Raw genomic sequence first — 18240 nt, forward strand, 5'->3', positions numbered from 1 at the left:
ATGGCATCTGGTCCCATCACTTCATGGGAAATAGATGGGGAAACAGTGGAAACAGTGTCAGCCTTTATTTTTCTGGGCTCCCAAATCATGGCAGATGGTGATTGCAGCCATGAAATTAAAAGACGCTTACTTCTTGGAAGGAAAGTTATGACCAACCTAGACAGCATATTAAAAAGCAGAGACATTACTTTGCCAACAAACGTCCGTCTAGTCAAGGCTATGGTTTTTCCAGTAGTCATGTATGGATGTCAGAGCTGGACTATAAAGAAAGCTGAGCACCAAAGAATTAATGCTTTTGAACTGTGGTGTTGGAGAAGACTCTTTAGAGTCTCTTGGACAGCAAGGAGACCCAACCAGTTCATACTAAAGGCAATCAGTCCTAGGTGTTCATTGGAAGGACTGGTGTTGAAGCTGAAACTCCAATACTTTGGCCACCTGTTGCAAAGGGCTGACTCATTTGAAAAGACCCTGATGCTGGGAATGTTTGAGGGCAGGAGGAGAAGGGGATGACAGAAGATGAAATGATCAGATGGCATCACCAACTCAATGGACATGAGTTTGGGTAAACTCTGGGAGTTAGTGATGGACAGGGAGGCCTGGCATGCTGCAGTTCATGGGTCACAAAGACTCAGACTGAGCAACTGTACTGAATTCAGTGCAGCACTTTAACAGCATCATCATTTAGAATTGGAAATAGCTCAGTTGGAATTCCATCACCTCCACTAGCTTTGTTCATAGTAATGCTTCCTATGGACGAATTGACTTCACACTCCAGGATGTCTGGCTCTAGGTGAGTGATCATACCATCATGGTTATCCAGGTCATTTAGACCTTTATTGTACAGTTCTTATGTGTATTCTTGCAACTTCTTCTTAATCTCTTCTGCTTCTGGTAGGTCCTTATGGTTTCTGTCCTTTATTGTGCCCATCCTTGCATGAAATGTTCCCTTTTTATCTCCTATTTTTAAAGAGATGTCTAGTCTTACCCATTCTATTCTTTTACTCAATATCTTTGCATTATTCGTTTAAGAAGGCCTTCTTATCTCCTTGCTGTTTCTCTAGAATTATGCATTCATTTGGTTTTATCTTTCCCTTTCCCCTTTGCTTTTCACTTTTCTTCTTTCCTCAGCTATTTGTAAAGCCTCCTCAACCACTTTACCGTTTTGCATTTCTTTTTATTGTGAATTATTTTTCTCACTTCTGCCTATACAGTATTATGCACCTCTGTCCATAGTACTTCAGACACTCTGTCTACCAGATCTAAGCCTTTAAATTATATGTCACTTCTACTGTATAATCATATGGGATTTGATTTATGTCATTTTGGAATGTCCTAGTGGTTTTCCTTGTTGTCTTCAACTTAAGTCTGAATTGTTTAATAAGGAGCTCATAATCTGAGCCACAGTTAGTTCTATGTCTTATTTTTAGTGACTATATAGGACGTTTCCATCTTTGGCTTCAAAGAACATAATCAATCTAATTGTGCCATTGGCCATTTGGTGATGTTAATGTATAGAGTCATCTCTTGGTTTGTTGTAAAAGGATGTTTTCTTTGACCAGTGTGTTCTCTTGATAAAACTCTGGTAATGTTTACCCTGCTTCATTTTTCACTCCAAGGCCAAATTTGCCTGTTATTCTGGGTACCTGTTATAGAAGAAAGCTGAGTTCTATGGGAATTGCAGGGATTGACAGGTGAAGATGGAACAGGAGTCCCAAATAAATGGAAAAGCATTACACAGTCATGGATGCGTCTCAAGAAGTGGCAAGTATTTTAGGTGGCTGAAATATTGGTGAAATTTAAGAGGGACAAGCTTGGAAGGCTATTAAAAAGATGTGATATATATTTACAGTGGAGTGTCACTAAACTACAGAATGTTAAATACTGCCATTTCTGAAAATACTGATCGATCTAGAGGGAATTATGATAGGTGAAATAGATAGAAAAAGACAAATACCACATGATCTAAGTTATAACAAAAAATAAAACAATGAAAATAGACTCATAGATTCAGAGAATAAATGGAAGATTGGCAGAAGTGACGAAGGTGTGGTCTGGGTAAAATCAGATCAGATCAGATCAGATCAGTCCCTCAGTCATGTCCAACTCTTTGTGACGCCATGAATCGCAGCACGCCAGGCCTTCTTGTCCATCACCAACTCCAAGAGTTCACTGAGACTCACGTCCATCGAGTCAGTGATGCCATCCAGCCATCTCATCTTCTGTCGTCCCCTTCTCCTCTTGCTCCCAATCCCTCCCTGGAGTTTCAGCTTTAGCATCATTCCTTCCAAAGAAATCCCAGGGCTGATCTCCTTCAGAATGGACTGGCTGGATCTCCTTGCAGTCCAAGGGACTCTCAAGAGTCTTCTCCAACACCACAGTTCTAAAGTATCAATTCTTCAGTGCTCAGTCTTCTTCACAGTCCAACTCTCACATCCATACATGACCACAGGAAAAACCATAGCCTTGACTAGACGGACCTTTGTTGGCAAAGTAATGTCTCTGCTTTTTAATATGCTATCTAGGTTGGTCATAACTTTCCTTCAAAGGAGTAAGCATCTTTTAATTTCATGGCTGCAGTCACCATCTGCAGTGATTTGGGAGCCCAGAAAAATAAATTTGACACTGTTTCCACTGTTTCCCCATCTATTTCCCATGAAGTGATGGGACCAGATGCCATGACCTTCGTTTTCTGAATGTTGAGCTTTAAGCCAACTTTTTCACTCTCCACTTTCACTTTCATCAAGAGGCTTTTTAGCGCCTCTTCACTTTCTGACAGAAGGGTGGTGTCATCTACATATCTGAGGTTATTGATATTTTTCCTGGCAATCTTGATTCCACCTTGTGTTTCTTCCAGTCCAGCTTTTCTCATGATGTACTCTGCATATAAGTTAAATAAACAGGGTGACAATATACAGGCTTGACAGACTCCTTTTCCTATTTGGAACCAGTCTGTTGTCCCATGTCCAGTTCTAACTGTTGCTTCCTGACCTGCATACAAAGTTCTCAAGAGGCAGATCAGGTGGTCTGGTATTCCCATCTCTTTCAGAATTTTCCACAGTTTATTGTGATCCACACAGTCAAAGGCTTTGGCATAGTCAATAAAGCAGAAATAGATGTTTTTCTGGAACTCTCTTGCTTTTTCCATGATCCAGCAGATGTTGACAATTTGATCTCTGGTTCCTCTGCCTTTTCTAAAACCATCTTGAACATCTGGAAGTTCATGGTTCACATATTGCTGAAGCCTGGCTTGGAGAATTTTGAACATTACTTTACTAGTGTGTGAGATGAGCACAATTGTGCGGTAGTTTGAGCATTCTTTGGCATTGCCTTTCTTTGGGATTGGAATGAAAACTGACCTTTTCCAGTCCTGTGGCCACTGCTGAGTTTTCCAAATTTGCTGGCATATTGAGTGCAGCACTTTCACAGCATCATCTTTCAGGATTTGGAATAGCTCAACTGGAATTCTATCACCTTCACTAGCTTTGTGCGTAGTGATGCTTTCTAAGGCCCACTTGACTTCACAGTCCAGGATGTCTGGCTCTAGGTGAGTGATCACACCATCGTGATTATCTGGGTAGTGAAGATCTTTTTTTATACAGTTCTTCTGAGTATTCTTGCCATCTCTTCTTAATATCTTCTGCTTCTGTTAGGTCCATACCATTTCTGTCCTTTATCAAGCCCATCTTTGCATGAAATGTTCCTTTGGTATCTCTGATTTTCTTGAAGAGATCTCTAGTCTTTCCCATTCTGTTGTTTTCCTCTATTTCTTTGCATTTATTGCTGAAGAAGGCTTTCTTATCTCTTCTTGCTATTCTATGGAACTCTGTATTCAGATGTTTATATCTTTCCTTTTCTCCTTTGCTTTTCACTTCTCTTCTTTTCACAGCTTTTTGTAAGGCCTCCCCAGACAGCCATTTTGCTTTTTTGCATTTCTTTTCCATGGGGATGGTCTTGATCCCTGTCTCCTGTACAATATCACGAACCTCCATCCATAGTTCATCAGGCACTCTATCTATCAGATCTAGGCCCTTAAATCTATTTCTCCCTTCCACTGTATAATCATAAGGGATTTGATTTAGATCATACCTGAATGGTCTAGTGGTTTTCCCTACTTTCTTCAATTTAAGTCTGAATTTGGCAATAAGGAGTTCATGGTCTGAGCCACAGTCAGCTCCTGGTCTTGTTTTTGCTGACTGTATAGAGCTTATCCATCTTTGGCTGCAAAGAATATAATCAATCTGATTTCGGTGTTGACCATCTGGTGATGTCCATGTATAGAGTCTTCTCTTGTGTTGTTGGAAGAGGGTGTTTTTATGACCAGTGCACTTTCTTGGCAAAACTCTATTAGTCTTTGCCCTGCTTCATTCCATATTCCAAGGCCAAATTTGCCTGTTACTCCAGGTGTTTCTTGACTTCCTACTTTTGCATTCCAGTCACCTATAATGAAAAGGACATCTTTTTTAGGTGTTAGTTCTAAAAGGTCTTGTAGGTCTTCATAGAACCATTCACTTCAGCTTCTTCAGTGTTACTGGTTGGGGCATAGATTTGGATTACTGTGATATTGAATGGTTTGCCTTGGAAATGAACAGATAGGTAAAGGTTATTAAGAGGTTCAAACCTCCAGCCATGAAATAAATAAGCCACAGTTCTTTGTGAACTTCCTCCATGGTGTACTTGGGTCACGGCCTGGACATGCAAATAGTGATGGTGCAGCCCATCAAGCTCATCTTCAGATACTTGGAAAATAGATCTCAGATTCAGGTGTGGCTTTATGAGCAAGTGATACGTGGATAGAGGTCTGTATCATTTGTTTTGATGAGTGTATGAACCTCGTATTAGATGATGCAAAAGAGAGTCAATCTAAAACAAAATCAAGAAAATAAATGGGCCAGATCATGCTAAATGCAGATAACATTATACTGCTCCAAAGTGTATCCAGCTAGAAATGATCAATGAAGAAAGAAAACATTTGAAAAAACAGTTGGTTTTTCAGGTGTCCTTTGTTAGAGACTTTGTCAGTTTAGTTCTGAAACATGTATTCATATTGATTTGCTCATCCTTATGCTATTACCAGATAACAATAAATGCTGGGGGCCTGTTTTTATAAAAATGAACCACAGGGATTAAATATACAGCATAAATAATATGATCAATAATATAATTATTTAATATGGGAACAGATGATTTCTAGACTTATCATGAGTATCACTGTATAATGCATGCAAATGTCAAATCACTATTTAGTACACCTGAAACTAACATAATATAACTATACTCTTGCAACTATACTCCATAAAAAATAATAATGAATCTTAAAATATCACTTGTAATGTAAAAAATAAAACTAGTTAGGAATAAATGTAGTTTATAACTTATAATATGTCTACATGGAGTTTGTACTTAAAGAAATTAAAGCAATTGAGAAAAATATGTCCATAGATGAAAAATTCATCTTTTCATGATGAAAAGTGTGAAAAGAAATATTCATACTCATTATGAATATTCAGAATCTCCTCAAACAAGTGTGATTCCTAGACAATCCCAGCAAGTGTGTGTGTGTGTGTGTGTGTGTGTGTGTGTGTACATTGATGAGCTCATTCTTAAAAACATATAAAATTCAAATGCTCTATAGGGTATGGGCTTCTCTGATAGCTCAGTTGGTTAAGAATCCTCCTGCAATGCAGAAGCCCTCAGTTGGATTCCTGGGTAGGGAAGATCTGCTGGAGAAGGGATAGACTACCCACTCCAGGATTCTTGGGCTTCCCAGGTGGTTTAGCTTGTAAATAATCCACCTGCGATGTGGGAGACTTGGGTTCTATCCCTGGGTTGTGAAGATCCCCTGGAGAATGAAGGGCTACCCACTCCAGTATTCTGGCCTAGACAATTCCATGGACTGTATAGTCCATGGGATCACAAAGAGTCGAACATGACTGAGTGACTTTCACGTTCATTTTCATAGTAGGGTCATGCTCAGTCATGTCCGACTCATTGTGACCCCATGGACTGTAGCCCACCATGCTCCTCTGTCTATGAGATTCTCCAGGCAAAAATACTGGAGTCGATTGCCAGTTTCCTTCTCCAGGAAATCTTCCTGACTCTGGGATTGAACCCATATATTTGTGTCTCCTCATTGGCAGGGATGTTCTTTAACACTAGCACCACCTGGGAAGCCTCTTATAGTATGGCAAGAAATATCAAAGGACAAATCATACAGACAGTCTGTCATATCAACACTTACTGTAAAGTGTAAGTAAAAAGGTAGTGGAATATCAGTACAAAAATATGACAGAGACCAATTAAAGAGAATTAAGAATCTTGAAATGGACTCACATTGTTTATTTGATTTAAGACAAAATCTTCATTCTTTATCAGTAGGTGAAAGGATTAACCTCCTCAACAAATGACCTACGAGCAGTTGGAAATCCATACAGAAGAAAAACAATGAATCTAAACTTAAAGTATTTAAAAATTTGAGAGAAATTACAAACCTCAAACAACGAAGCATCTAAAATAAAGCATAGGAAAATTTCCTCATGAAGTTGAGAAAGACTATGATTTTTAAAACAGGATACACTTTTTATTTTTTTATTATTTTTTAATTTATTTTATTTTATTTTTAAACTTTACAATATTGTATTGATTCTGCCATATATCAAAATGAATCCGCCACAGGCATACATGTGTTCCCCATCCTGAACCCTCCTCCCTCCTTCCTCCCCATACCATCCCTCTGGGTCTTCCCAGTGCACCAGCCCCAAGCATGCAGTATCGTGCATCGAATCTGGACTGGCGACTCGTTTCATATATGATAGTACACATATTTCAATGCCATTCTCCCAAATCATCCCACCCTCTTTTTAAATTGTGCTAGAATAAATTTCTTATTTTGTTCAACAAGATGGCATTAGGAAAAAAATCAAGTCATAAGTTCAGTTCAGTTCCTCAGTCATGTCGGACTTTTTGCAACCCCATAGATGGCAGCACGCCAGGCCTCCCTGTTCATCAGCAACTCCCGGAGTTTACCCTAACTCATGCCCATTGAATCAGTGATGCCATCCAACCATCTCATCCTCTGTCACCCTCTTCTCCTCCTGCCTTCAATCCTTCCCAGCATCAGGGTCTTTTGAAATGAGTCAATTCTTCACATTAGGTGGCCAAAGTATTGGAGTTTCAGCTTCAGCATCAGTCCTTCCAATGGACACCCAGGACTGATCTCTTTTAGAATGGACTGGTTGGATCTCCTTGCAGTCCAAGGGACTCTCAAGAGTCTTCTGCAACACTACAGTCCAAAAGCATCAATTCTTATGCACCCAGATTTCTTTATACTCCAACTCTCACATCCATACATGACTACTGGAAAACCAAAGCTTTGACTAGATGGACTTTTGTTGACAAGGTAATGTCTCTGCTTTTTAATATGCTGTCTAGCTTGGTCATAACTTTCTTTCCAAGGAGAAAGCATCTTTTAATTTCATGTCTGCAGTCACCATCTGCGGTGATTTTAGTGTCCAAAAAAATAAAGTCTGTCAATGTTTCCCCATCTATTTGCCATGAAGTGATGGGACCCGATGCCATGATCTTAGTTTTCTGAACGTTGAGCTTTAAGCCAATTTTTTCACTCTCCTCTTTCACTTTCATCAAGAGGCTCTTTAGTTATTCTTCCTTTTCTGCCAAAAGGCTGTTGTCATCTGCATATCTGAGGTTATTGTTATTTCTCCTTGCAACTTTGATTCCAGCTTGTGCTTCTTCCAGTCCAGCATTTCTCATGATGGAGAAGACTCCTGAGAGTCCCTTGGACTGCAAGGAGATCCAACCAGTCCATTCTAAAGGAAATCAGCCCTGGGTGTTCTTTGGAAGGAATGATGCTAAAGCTGAAACTCCAGTACTTTGGTTACCTCATGCGAAGAATTGACTCATTGGAAAAGACTCTGATGCTGGGAGGGACTGGGGGCAGGAGGAGAAGGTGATGACAGAGGATGAGATGGCTGGACGGCATGACCGATTCGATGGACCTGAGTTTGAGTGAACTCCATTAGTTGATGATGGACAAGGAGACCTGACGTGCTGTGATTCATGGGGTCACAAAGAGTCGGCCACAATTGAGCGACTGAAATGAACTGAACTGAACTGAACTCTGCATATAATTTACATAGCAGAGTGACAATATACAGCCTTGATGTACTTCTTCCCCTATTTGGAACCAGTCTGTTGTTCCATGTCCAGATCTAACTGTTGCTTCCTGACCAGCATACAGATTTTTCAAGAGGCAGGTCAAGTGGTCTGGTATTCCCATCTCTTTAAGAATTTTCCACAGTTTGCCGTGGTCCACACAGTCAAAGGCTTTGGCATAGTCAATAAAGCAGAAATAGATGTTTTTCTGGAACTCTCTTGCTTTTTCGATGATCCAAGTGATGTTGGCAATTTGATCCTTTGGTTCCTCTGCCTTTTCTTTTTTTTTTTTTTTTTTTTAATTTAATTTTATTTTTAAACTTTACATAACTGTATTAGATTTGCCAAATATCAAAATGAATCCGCCACAGGTATACATGTGTTCCCCATCCTGAACCCTCCTCCCTCCTCCCTCCCCATTCCATCCCTCTGGGTCGTCCCAGTGCACCAGCCCCAAGCATCCAGTATCGTGCATCGAACCTGGACTGGCATCTCATTTCATACATGATATTTCACATGTTTCAATGCCATTCTCCCAAATCTTCCCACCCTCTCCCTCTCCCACAGAGTCCATAAGACTGTTCTATACATCAGTGTCTCTTTTGCTGTCTCATACACAGGGTTATTGTTACCATCTTTCTAAATTCCATATATATGCGTTAGTATACTGTATTGGTGTTTTTCCTTCTGGCTTACTTCACTCTGTATAATAGGCTCCAGTTTCATCCACCTCATTAGAACTGATTCAAATGTATTCTTTTTAATGGCTGAATAATACTCCATTGTGTATATGTACCACAGCTTTCTTATCCATTCATCTGCTGATGGACATCTAGGTTGCTTCCATGTCCTGGCTATTATAAACAGTGCTGCGATGAACATTGGGGTACTCGTGTCTCTTTCCCTTCTGGTTTTCTCAGTGTGTATGCCCAGCAGTGGGATTGCTGGATCATAAGGCATGTCTATTTCCAGTTTTTTAAGGAATCTCCACACTGTTCTCCATAGTGGCTGTACTAGTTTGCATTCCCACCAACAGTGTAAGAGGGTTCCCTTTTCTCCACACCCTCTCCAGCATTTATTACTTGTAGACTTTTGGATCGCAGCCATTCTGACTGGTGTGAAATGGTACCTCATAGTGGTTTTGATTTGCATTTCTCTGATAATGAGTGATGTTGAGCATCTTTTCATGTGTTTGTTAGCCATCTGTATGTCTTCTTTGGAGAAATGTCTATTTAGTTCTTTGGCCCATTTTTTGATTGGGTCATTTATTTTTCTGGAGTTGAGCTGTAGGAGTTGCTTGTATATTCTCGAGATTAGTTGTTTGTCAGTTGCTTCATTTGCTATTATCTTCTCCCATTCTGAAGGCTGTCTTTTCACCTTGCTAATAGTTTCCTTTGATGTGCAGAAGCTTTTAAGGTTAATTAGGTCCCATTTGTTTATTTTTGCTTTTATTTCCAATATTCTGGGAGGTGGGTCATAGAGGATCCTGCTGTGATGTATGTCAGAGAGTGTTTTGCCTATGTTCTCCTCTAGGAGTTTTATAGTTTCTGGTCTTACGTTTAGATCTTTAATCCATTTTGAGTTTATTTTTGTGTATGGTGTTAGAAAGAGTTCTAGTTTCATTCTTTTACAAGTGGTTGACCAGAGTTCCCAGCACCACTTGTTAAAGAGATTGTCTTTAATCCATTGTATATTCTTGCCTCCTTTGTCGAAGATAAGGTGTCCATATGTGCGTGGATTTATCTCTGGGCTTTCTATTTTGTGGGGAAAGTTCATAGCAATACAGGCACACCTCAAGAAACAAGAAAAAAGTCAAATAAATAACCTAACTCTACACCTAAAGCAACTAGAAAAGGAAGAAATGAAGAACCCCAGGGTTAGTAGAAGGAAAGAAATCTTAAAAATTAGAGCAGAAATAAATGCAAAAGAAACAAAAGAGACCATAGCAAAAATCAACAAAACCAAAAGCTGGTTCTTTGAAAGGATAAATAAAATTGACAAACCATTAGCCAGACTCATCAAGAAACAAAGGGAGAAAAATCAAATCAATAAAATTAGAAATGAAAATGGAGAGATCACAACAGACAACACAGAAATACAAAGGATCATAAGAGACTACTATCAACAATTATATGCCAATAAAATGGACAACGAGGAAGAAATGGACAAATTCTTAGAAAAGTACAACTTTCCAAAACTCGATCAGGAAGAAATAGAAAATCTTAACAGACCCATCACAAGCACAGAAATTGAAACTGTAATCAAAAATCTTCCAGCAAACAAAAGCCCAGGTCCAGACGGCTTCACACCTGAATTCTACCAAAAATTTAGAGAAGAGCTAACACCTATCCTGCTCAAACTCTTCCAGAAAATTGCAGAGGATGGTAAACTTCCAAACTCATTCTATGAGGCCACCATCACCCTAATACCAAAACCTGACAAAGATCCCACAAAAAAAGAAAACTACAGGCCAATATCACTGATGAACATAGATGCAAAAATCCTTAACAAAATTCTAGCAATCAGAATCCAACAACACATTAAAAAGATCATACACCATGACCAAGTGGGCTTTATCCCAGGGATGCAAGGATTCTTCAATATCCGCAAATCAATCAATGTAATACACCACATTAACAAATTGAAAAATAAAAACCATATGATTATCTCAATAGATGCAGAGAAAGCCTTTGACAAAATTCAACATCCATTTATGATCAAAACTCTCCAGAAAGCAGGAATAGAAGGAACATACCTCAACATAATCAAAGCTATATATGACAAACCCACAGCAAACATTATCCTCAATGGTGAAAAATTGAAAGCATTTCCTCTAAAGTCAGGAACAAGACAAGGGTGCCCACTTTCACCATTACTATTCAACATAGTTTTGGAAGTTTTGGCCACAGCAATCAGAGCAGAAAAAGAAATAAAAGGAATCCAAATTGGAAAAGAAGAAGTAAAGCTCTCACTGTTTGCAGATGACATGATCCTCTACATAGAAAACCCTAAAGACTCCACCAGAAAATTACTAGAACTAATCAATGACTATAGTAAAGTTGCAGGATATAAAATCAACACACAGAAATCCCTTGCATTCCTATACACTAATAATGAGAAAACAGAAAGAGAAATTAAGGAAACAATTCCATTCACCATTGCAACGGAAAGAATAAAATACTTAGGAATATATCTACCTAAAGAATCTAAAGACCTATATATAGAAAACTATAAAACACTGGTGAAAGAAATCAAAGAGGACACTAACAGATGGAGAAATATACCATGTTCATGGATTGGAAGAATCAATATAGTGAAAATGAGTATACTACCCAAAGCAATCTATAGATTCAATGCAATCCCCATCAAGCTACCAACAGCATTCTTCACAGAGCTAGAACAAATAATTTCACAATTTGTATGGAAAAACAAAAAACCTCGAATAGCCAAAGCGATCTTGAAAAAGAAGAATGGAACTGGAGGAATCAACCTACCTGACTTCAGGCTCTACTACAATGCCTTTTCTAAATCCACTTGAACATCTGGAAGTTCATGGTTCAAATACTGTGGAAGCCTAGCTCGGATAATTTTGAGGATTACTTTATTAGCATGTGAGATGAGTGCAATGGTGCGGTAGTTTGAGCATTCTTTGGCAATGCCTTTCTTTGTGATTGGAATGAAAACTGACCTTTTCCAGTCCTGTGACTACTGCTGAGTTTTCCATATTTGCTGGCATATTGAGTGTAGCACTTTCACAGCATCATCTTTTAGGATTTGAAATACCTCAACTGCAGTTCCATCACCTCCACTAGCTTTGTTTGTAGTGATGCTTTCTAAGCCTCACTTGACTTCACATTCCAGGATCTGGCTCTAGGTCAGTGATCATACCATCATGATTATCTGGGTTGTGAACATCTTTTTGGTATAGTTCTCTGTGTATTCTTAGTATCTTTTGCTTTTATTAGGTCCATACCTTTTCTGTCCTTTATTGCGTCCATCTTTGCATGAAATGTTCCCTTGGTATCTCTAATTTTCTTGAAGAGATCTCTAGTTTTTCCCATTCTGCTGTTTTATTTATTTATTTTTTTATTGATCACTGAGGAAGGCTTTCTTATCTCTCCTTTCTATTCTTTGGAACTCTGCATTCAAATGGGTATATCTTTCCTTTTCTCTTTTGCTTTTCACTTCAAAGAATATTTCACAATTCATATCTGACAAAAGGACTCAGGTAGAATAAATTAGGTACAATCATAAATACATTTTTATAATACAAATAATCTAAGTAAAGAAAAAAAAATAAAGGAAAAGCTTTTGAATAGTCTCTTCCCAAAAAGAATATCAAAATTTTGATGAATAAGTTAAAATTTGCTCACCACCATTAGTTTAGAGAAATGCAAATTTTAAACACCATTAGATACCATGCTTTAGCAACTAGAATAACTAAAATTAAAAGCACTGATTCTTCCAGATGTTGGTGTGAATGTAGACCTGTTGGAAACTTCTTATACTGCTGATGCAAGATTCAATTGGGAAATATTTTGCAGTACCCCCTACTATATATTAATATATGCATACCTTGTGATATTGAAAGTCAGCTTCTGGATATTTAGCTATAAGAAATCAGGGTTTATGTTCACCAAAAAAGCGTATAAATGTTACTTATAGCACCTTTGTTGTTACAGCCTCAGACTGAAAACTAGTGTATTAATAGTGGTGTATTTATTGAATGAAATTCAGTACACAAATGAAAAAAAAAATAATACTGGTATATGTACCAACTCTCTGTTTAAGCTTTATATTTCTCTAGTATCCATCATCACTTATCTCTCTACCTATCCTTTGACTTCCTACTTTTTCATTCCAAGCCCCTATGATGAAAAGGGCAGCTTTTTTTGTTGTTGATAGCCCTAAAAGGTCTTATAGGTTTTTACAGGTCAACTTCAGCTTCTTCAGAATCAATGATTAGGGCATAGATTTGGATTACTGTGATGTTGAATGATTTGCCTTGGAAACGAACCAAGATCATTCTGTAGTTTCTGAGATTGCACCCAAGTACTGCAATCCAAAAATTTTGTAGGCTATGAGGGTTACTCCATTTCTTCTAAGGGATTCTTGCTCACAGTAATAGATATAATGGTCATCTGAATTAAATTCTCCCATTCCCAGATTCACACTATCTTTCTGAAGACAAAAAGAGGCCTAAACGAAGCTTAATTAAACTTCACAGTTGCCTTGTACATATTTTTTGTGTGTGTGAGAAAGAGACATCATATTATGAAATTATTTTTCTATATATCTTGGAGTTAACTAAACCTTAAGTAAACTATCTTCTTATGTACTAAAAACAACTCCATGAAAAAACTATTACCATCCTTAGTTTGAAAATGAAAAATAGGCATTTTCACCCTAAGTGTCTGATGGACAGCCAGCAGCTAGATGGAGTCCGAACCAGAATTCCTACCCATGGTATCAGACCACAGAGCTCAAGTGTCTATTACTATCTTTATGATGTCACACTGGACTTTATAGCAAAGCAAGCATACATTTTAGCTACTGCCCCTGTAGCTGCATCAAACTGAGACAGGCTGCAATGCTGAGTGTCCATTATCTTATATTTCATTGTCCTTACCAATGATCTCTTTGGTCTCTGTCACTCTCCACCTACTGTGTCTTCAGGGCTAACTGAGCCATTCCAATAGATCTTTATATTTATTAAGATAATCTGTCAATTTTAATTCTGGCATTGTTGAGCTGAGAGCTAAAGAGCTATTCTATACCTTTTTATGAATCTCTTTCTGCTTATATTCATACAATTTATGTGTTGTTTAAAATCTCAAAGGCCAATCTTTTTTCCTTCAATTCTTGTTGGTCCCTTGATGTGGTCCCCAGGGTTCAGCTCTGCAGCTAATATGCAAGTGCAGGTGCAAACTCCAGGGCAGGCGAATCCAACGCTCAGCACCGTTCTGTTATCAGAACACCCTCCTATTAACTGTCTGTTAATAAAATGGTTAAGCTTTATTTTCTGATTAACCTTGAATATTTCAATTTCAAGAACATGGTCTCCGTCACATAGAAGCTAATATTTGAATGGCCATGCATATGTTGCTATATATAGATATAGATATAGATATCTCAGTTCAGTTCAGTTACTCAGTCGTGTCCGACTCTTTGTGATCCCATGGACTGCAGCACATATATATGCATATATATATATATATATATATATATATATATACATATACACATATATATCAGAGAAGGCAATGGCACCCCACTCCAGTACTCTTGCCTGGAAAATCCCATGGATGGAGGAGCCTGGTAGGCTGCTGTCCATGGGGTCCCTAAGAGTTGGACACAACTGAGTGACTTCACTTTCACTTTTCACTTTCATGCATTGGAGAAGGAAATGGCAACCCATACTAGTGTTCTTGTCTGGAGAATCCCAGGGACAGGGGAGCCTGGTGGGCTGCCGTCTATGGGGTCGCACAGAGTCAGACACGACTGAAGTGACTTAGCATACATATATATATATATATGCATATAAACTCATTTGTTCTCCTAATAATTCTTGAGAGAGGTGTTATCTTCTCAGTTTGCAGATGGTTACTGGAAGCTCAGATAGTACCTGGGAGGTGATGGGTTGCCTTCTTTAAGAGCTAAAGAAAGTGAAATCGCTCAGTCGTGTCCAACTCTTTGAGACCCCATAGACTGTAGCCTACCAGGCTCCTCTGTCCATGGTATTTTCCAGGCAATAGTACTGGAGTGTATTGCCATTTCCTTCTCCAGGGGATCTTCCCAACCCAGGGTTCGAACCCGAGTCTCCCGCATTGTAGACAGATGCTTTACTGTCTGAGCCACCAGGGAAGAGCTAAAGAATCTTGGGGTAAATGTGAGTCTCTGGAATTTGTCTCCTTTTCTCCACAATGGAAATAATGTTTTCATGTGGAGTTGTTGACAGAATTTAGGAAAACATCCTATTCACATGGTGCTTAACATGTTACAATAAAATGGTCATATATCACATGCTTCATATATAGTAACATTGTTATCATTATGATCAATTTAAGTTTATTATCCTAATTATGGCTGCTGCTGCTAAGTTGCTTCAGTCGTGTCTGACTCTGTGCGACCGTATGGACTGCAGCCTACCAGGCTTCTCCGTCCCTGGGATTCTCCAGGCAAGAACACTGGAGTGGGTTGCCATTTCCTTCTCCAATGCATGAAAGTGGAAAGTGAAAGTGAAGTCGCTCAGTCGTGTCTGACTCTTCGTGACCCCTGGACTGCAGCCTACCAGGCTCCTCCATCCATGGGATTTTCCGGGCAACAGTACTGGAGTGGAGTGCCATTGCCTTCTCCATCCTAATTATGGCAGAGGGAGACAAAAGCTTGGGTGGCACAGACCATAATCCAAAGTGTATTGTACTGTAATGCTCTTGCAGTCCTTCATAAAATGAAAGATTCTGGTATTTTAGACACTGACATTTTAGAGGCACTATTAAATGGTACTTTGAAAGTTACATATTTTCAAGTTTCTCTGAAATTAACATCTTGTGATGCATCATTCAATCTGAATTACCCCACAATGAGAACATCCTGAGTCCCTGTGAGTGTTTTCATTAACTTTGTTAATGACCCTGCCCCTAAATTTCTATTGAAAATGCAGTCTTGATGAACAGTGATTTCATTCCAGCCCAATAAAAATGATTCCAGAGGAGGCTGTTAGATTTTAAGGTCATGCAATGACTCTGTATATAACCTACTTTTTGTTTTGTTAACTACAAGTATTTTTGAAAACATATTCTCAACAACACAATCTATTAGTAACTAGCTTTCCTTGAAATTACTATTCAGTCCAATGTGATGAGCCCTTTGAATAATGGGGTCTTATGCTGGTTATTGTATATTCATATTTAGTTGCTATCTTTATGAATATCTAGTGAGTACTATTTATGCCCAATAATGTTCCACACATGGAAGGGTATTTATTGTTCTTTCCTTTGATGTTTCCCTAAGCATTATTTGGAAAATACTAAGACTTCATTAGCTTGAAAAATTATCTTTGCTTAGAGTGACTTAGAGAAAGAAAGTTTCTTCTTACTCCAAATCATTTGGATATTAAGTTTGATATTCTTAAAGAACAAATAATTCAAAATATGGCATGCTAAATAGAGGTCGGAGAGCAGTGGGAAGATATTAAAATAAAAACTCACTTGAAGTCCACAGCACTCAAAGTCAGACTTAACTAAATTGTATTTATCATTCAGAAAATGGAAGTAGTCCTAGCACATTGCACTGCATTAATCAACACTTTATACCCTGTGCTGCTAATGCTAAATGTTATCAACTTCAGACTGCCACAAAGTTCATGGTGTATATATGTGCATGTGTGTGCTTTAATAACCATTTTTCAACAATTTTAACCAGCTAGTAAAATAATACATTTGGAAATATATCTCTTCCAAACCATAATATTTTCATTTTCACTGTGGAGGTCTTTTTTTAAGAGGAATAATTGAAAATTTAATGTACTCACTGTGACAAATCAAATAGATAACTTCTTTCCTTTTGGGGAAAAAAAATATATCATTCATCTTTCTGGGATGGAAAGCTATCTATTGTATTTCTAAAGAATGACCTTTTCCTAAATCCAAGATGTTATGGAATCCTCAAATCTGAATGAGAAATTCCCCACAAGCATTTCTCCTCTGAAATAAAAGGCACAAAAAGCAAGGATGAAATAGTTGAGACCTCAGAAGAGTTGACCTGTCAAAACAGTGCTATTGTCCTAGGACAGATCTGGGCACAGCTGCCAAGGCAGGGACTGGGCCTTTGGTGAGGCATAGCTGCACAACTGCCTGGGAAATTGGTATATTGTCTTCCCATCCTGAAGGCTCCCAACCTTGAAGGTAAGCAAGCGAATCCTCTCTTCCCCCAAGATTGCATGGCAGAGAAAACACCAGACCTGTAGTGACACCACTCAGCATCAAGAAAAAGAGCTGAGTAATAGTCTTAAAGAGAGACACAGATCTCTAGGATTCCAGGTAGGAAAGAGGTAGTGATTCCCATGCAACCCTAATAAGCAACATCTCTGTGCCTGAAAAAAGCAGGGCATAAACAGACTCACAGATGTAAAAAACAAACTTATGGTTACAAAAGGGGAAAGGCAGGGGAAGAATAAATTAGGAGTTTGGGATTAACAGGTATATACTACTATATATAAAATAAATAAACAAAAGGGACCTACTGAATAGCAAAGGGAACTCTATCCAATATCTTATAATAATGTATAATGTAAGAGAATATACAAAATAATTGGAGAAGGAAATGGCAATCCACTCCAGCATTCTTGCCTGGAAAACCCCATGGATGGAGGAGCTTGATAGGCTACAGTCTATGGGGTCGCAAAGAGTCAGACACGACTGAGCAACTTCACTTTCTTTCTTTCTTTCTTTTCATATATATATATATGGAAAAGGAAATGTGAACCCTCTCCAGTATTCTTGCCTGGAGAATCCCATGGACAGATGAGTCTGGCAGGCTACATTCTGTGGAGTCGCAAGGGTTGGACATAACTTAGCAACTAAATCACCCCCCAAATACATATATCAATGATATATGTATACACACACACACACACACACACACATGTTGTTGTTGCTGTTTAGTTGTCCAGTTGTGTCCAACTCTTTGAGACCCCATGGACAGCAGGGCGCAAGTCCTCCCTGTCCATACCATTTCCTGGAAATTGCCCAAGTTCATTGCATCACTGATGCCTATTGAATCACTTTGCTGTACATATGGAACGGATACAACATTGCAAATCAACTATATTTCAGAAAAACTTTATTTAAAGGTAGGAAAATTGGACTTCTCACTCAAAGCCATACCTTGCTTTGATTTTGAAAATAGATATAGCATTTCTTAAACTTCAATGTCATTGAGCAATACAAATTGTCTGTATATTCTAGAAATTCTGCAAATGGAAAATCGAGCTCTTTGCAGATTTTTTTACTCCCTATATGCCTTCATATTCACTTCATGTTTCCACTGGGGCCATAATAGGGAAGCATT

At 38.5% G+C, this 18240-nt stretch overlaps 1 pseudogene; it reads left to right on the forward strand.

Annotated features, from left to right (window-relative positions):
* Nucleotides 1-4665: 4665 nt before the first annotated feature.
* LOC112586647 lies at nt 4666-4943 on the forward strand (annotated as a pseudogene).
* Nucleotides 4944-18240: the final 13297 nt, after the last annotated feature.

The sequence above is a fragment of the Bubalus bubalis genome, chromosome 8, assembly GCF_019923935.1.
Source record: "Bubalus bubalis isolate 160015118507 breed Murrah chromosome 8, NDDB_SH_1, whole genome shotgun sequence".
Classification (NCBI taxonomy): Eukaryota; Metazoa; Chordata; class Mammalia; order Artiodactyla; family Bovidae; genus Bubalus; species Bubalus bubalis.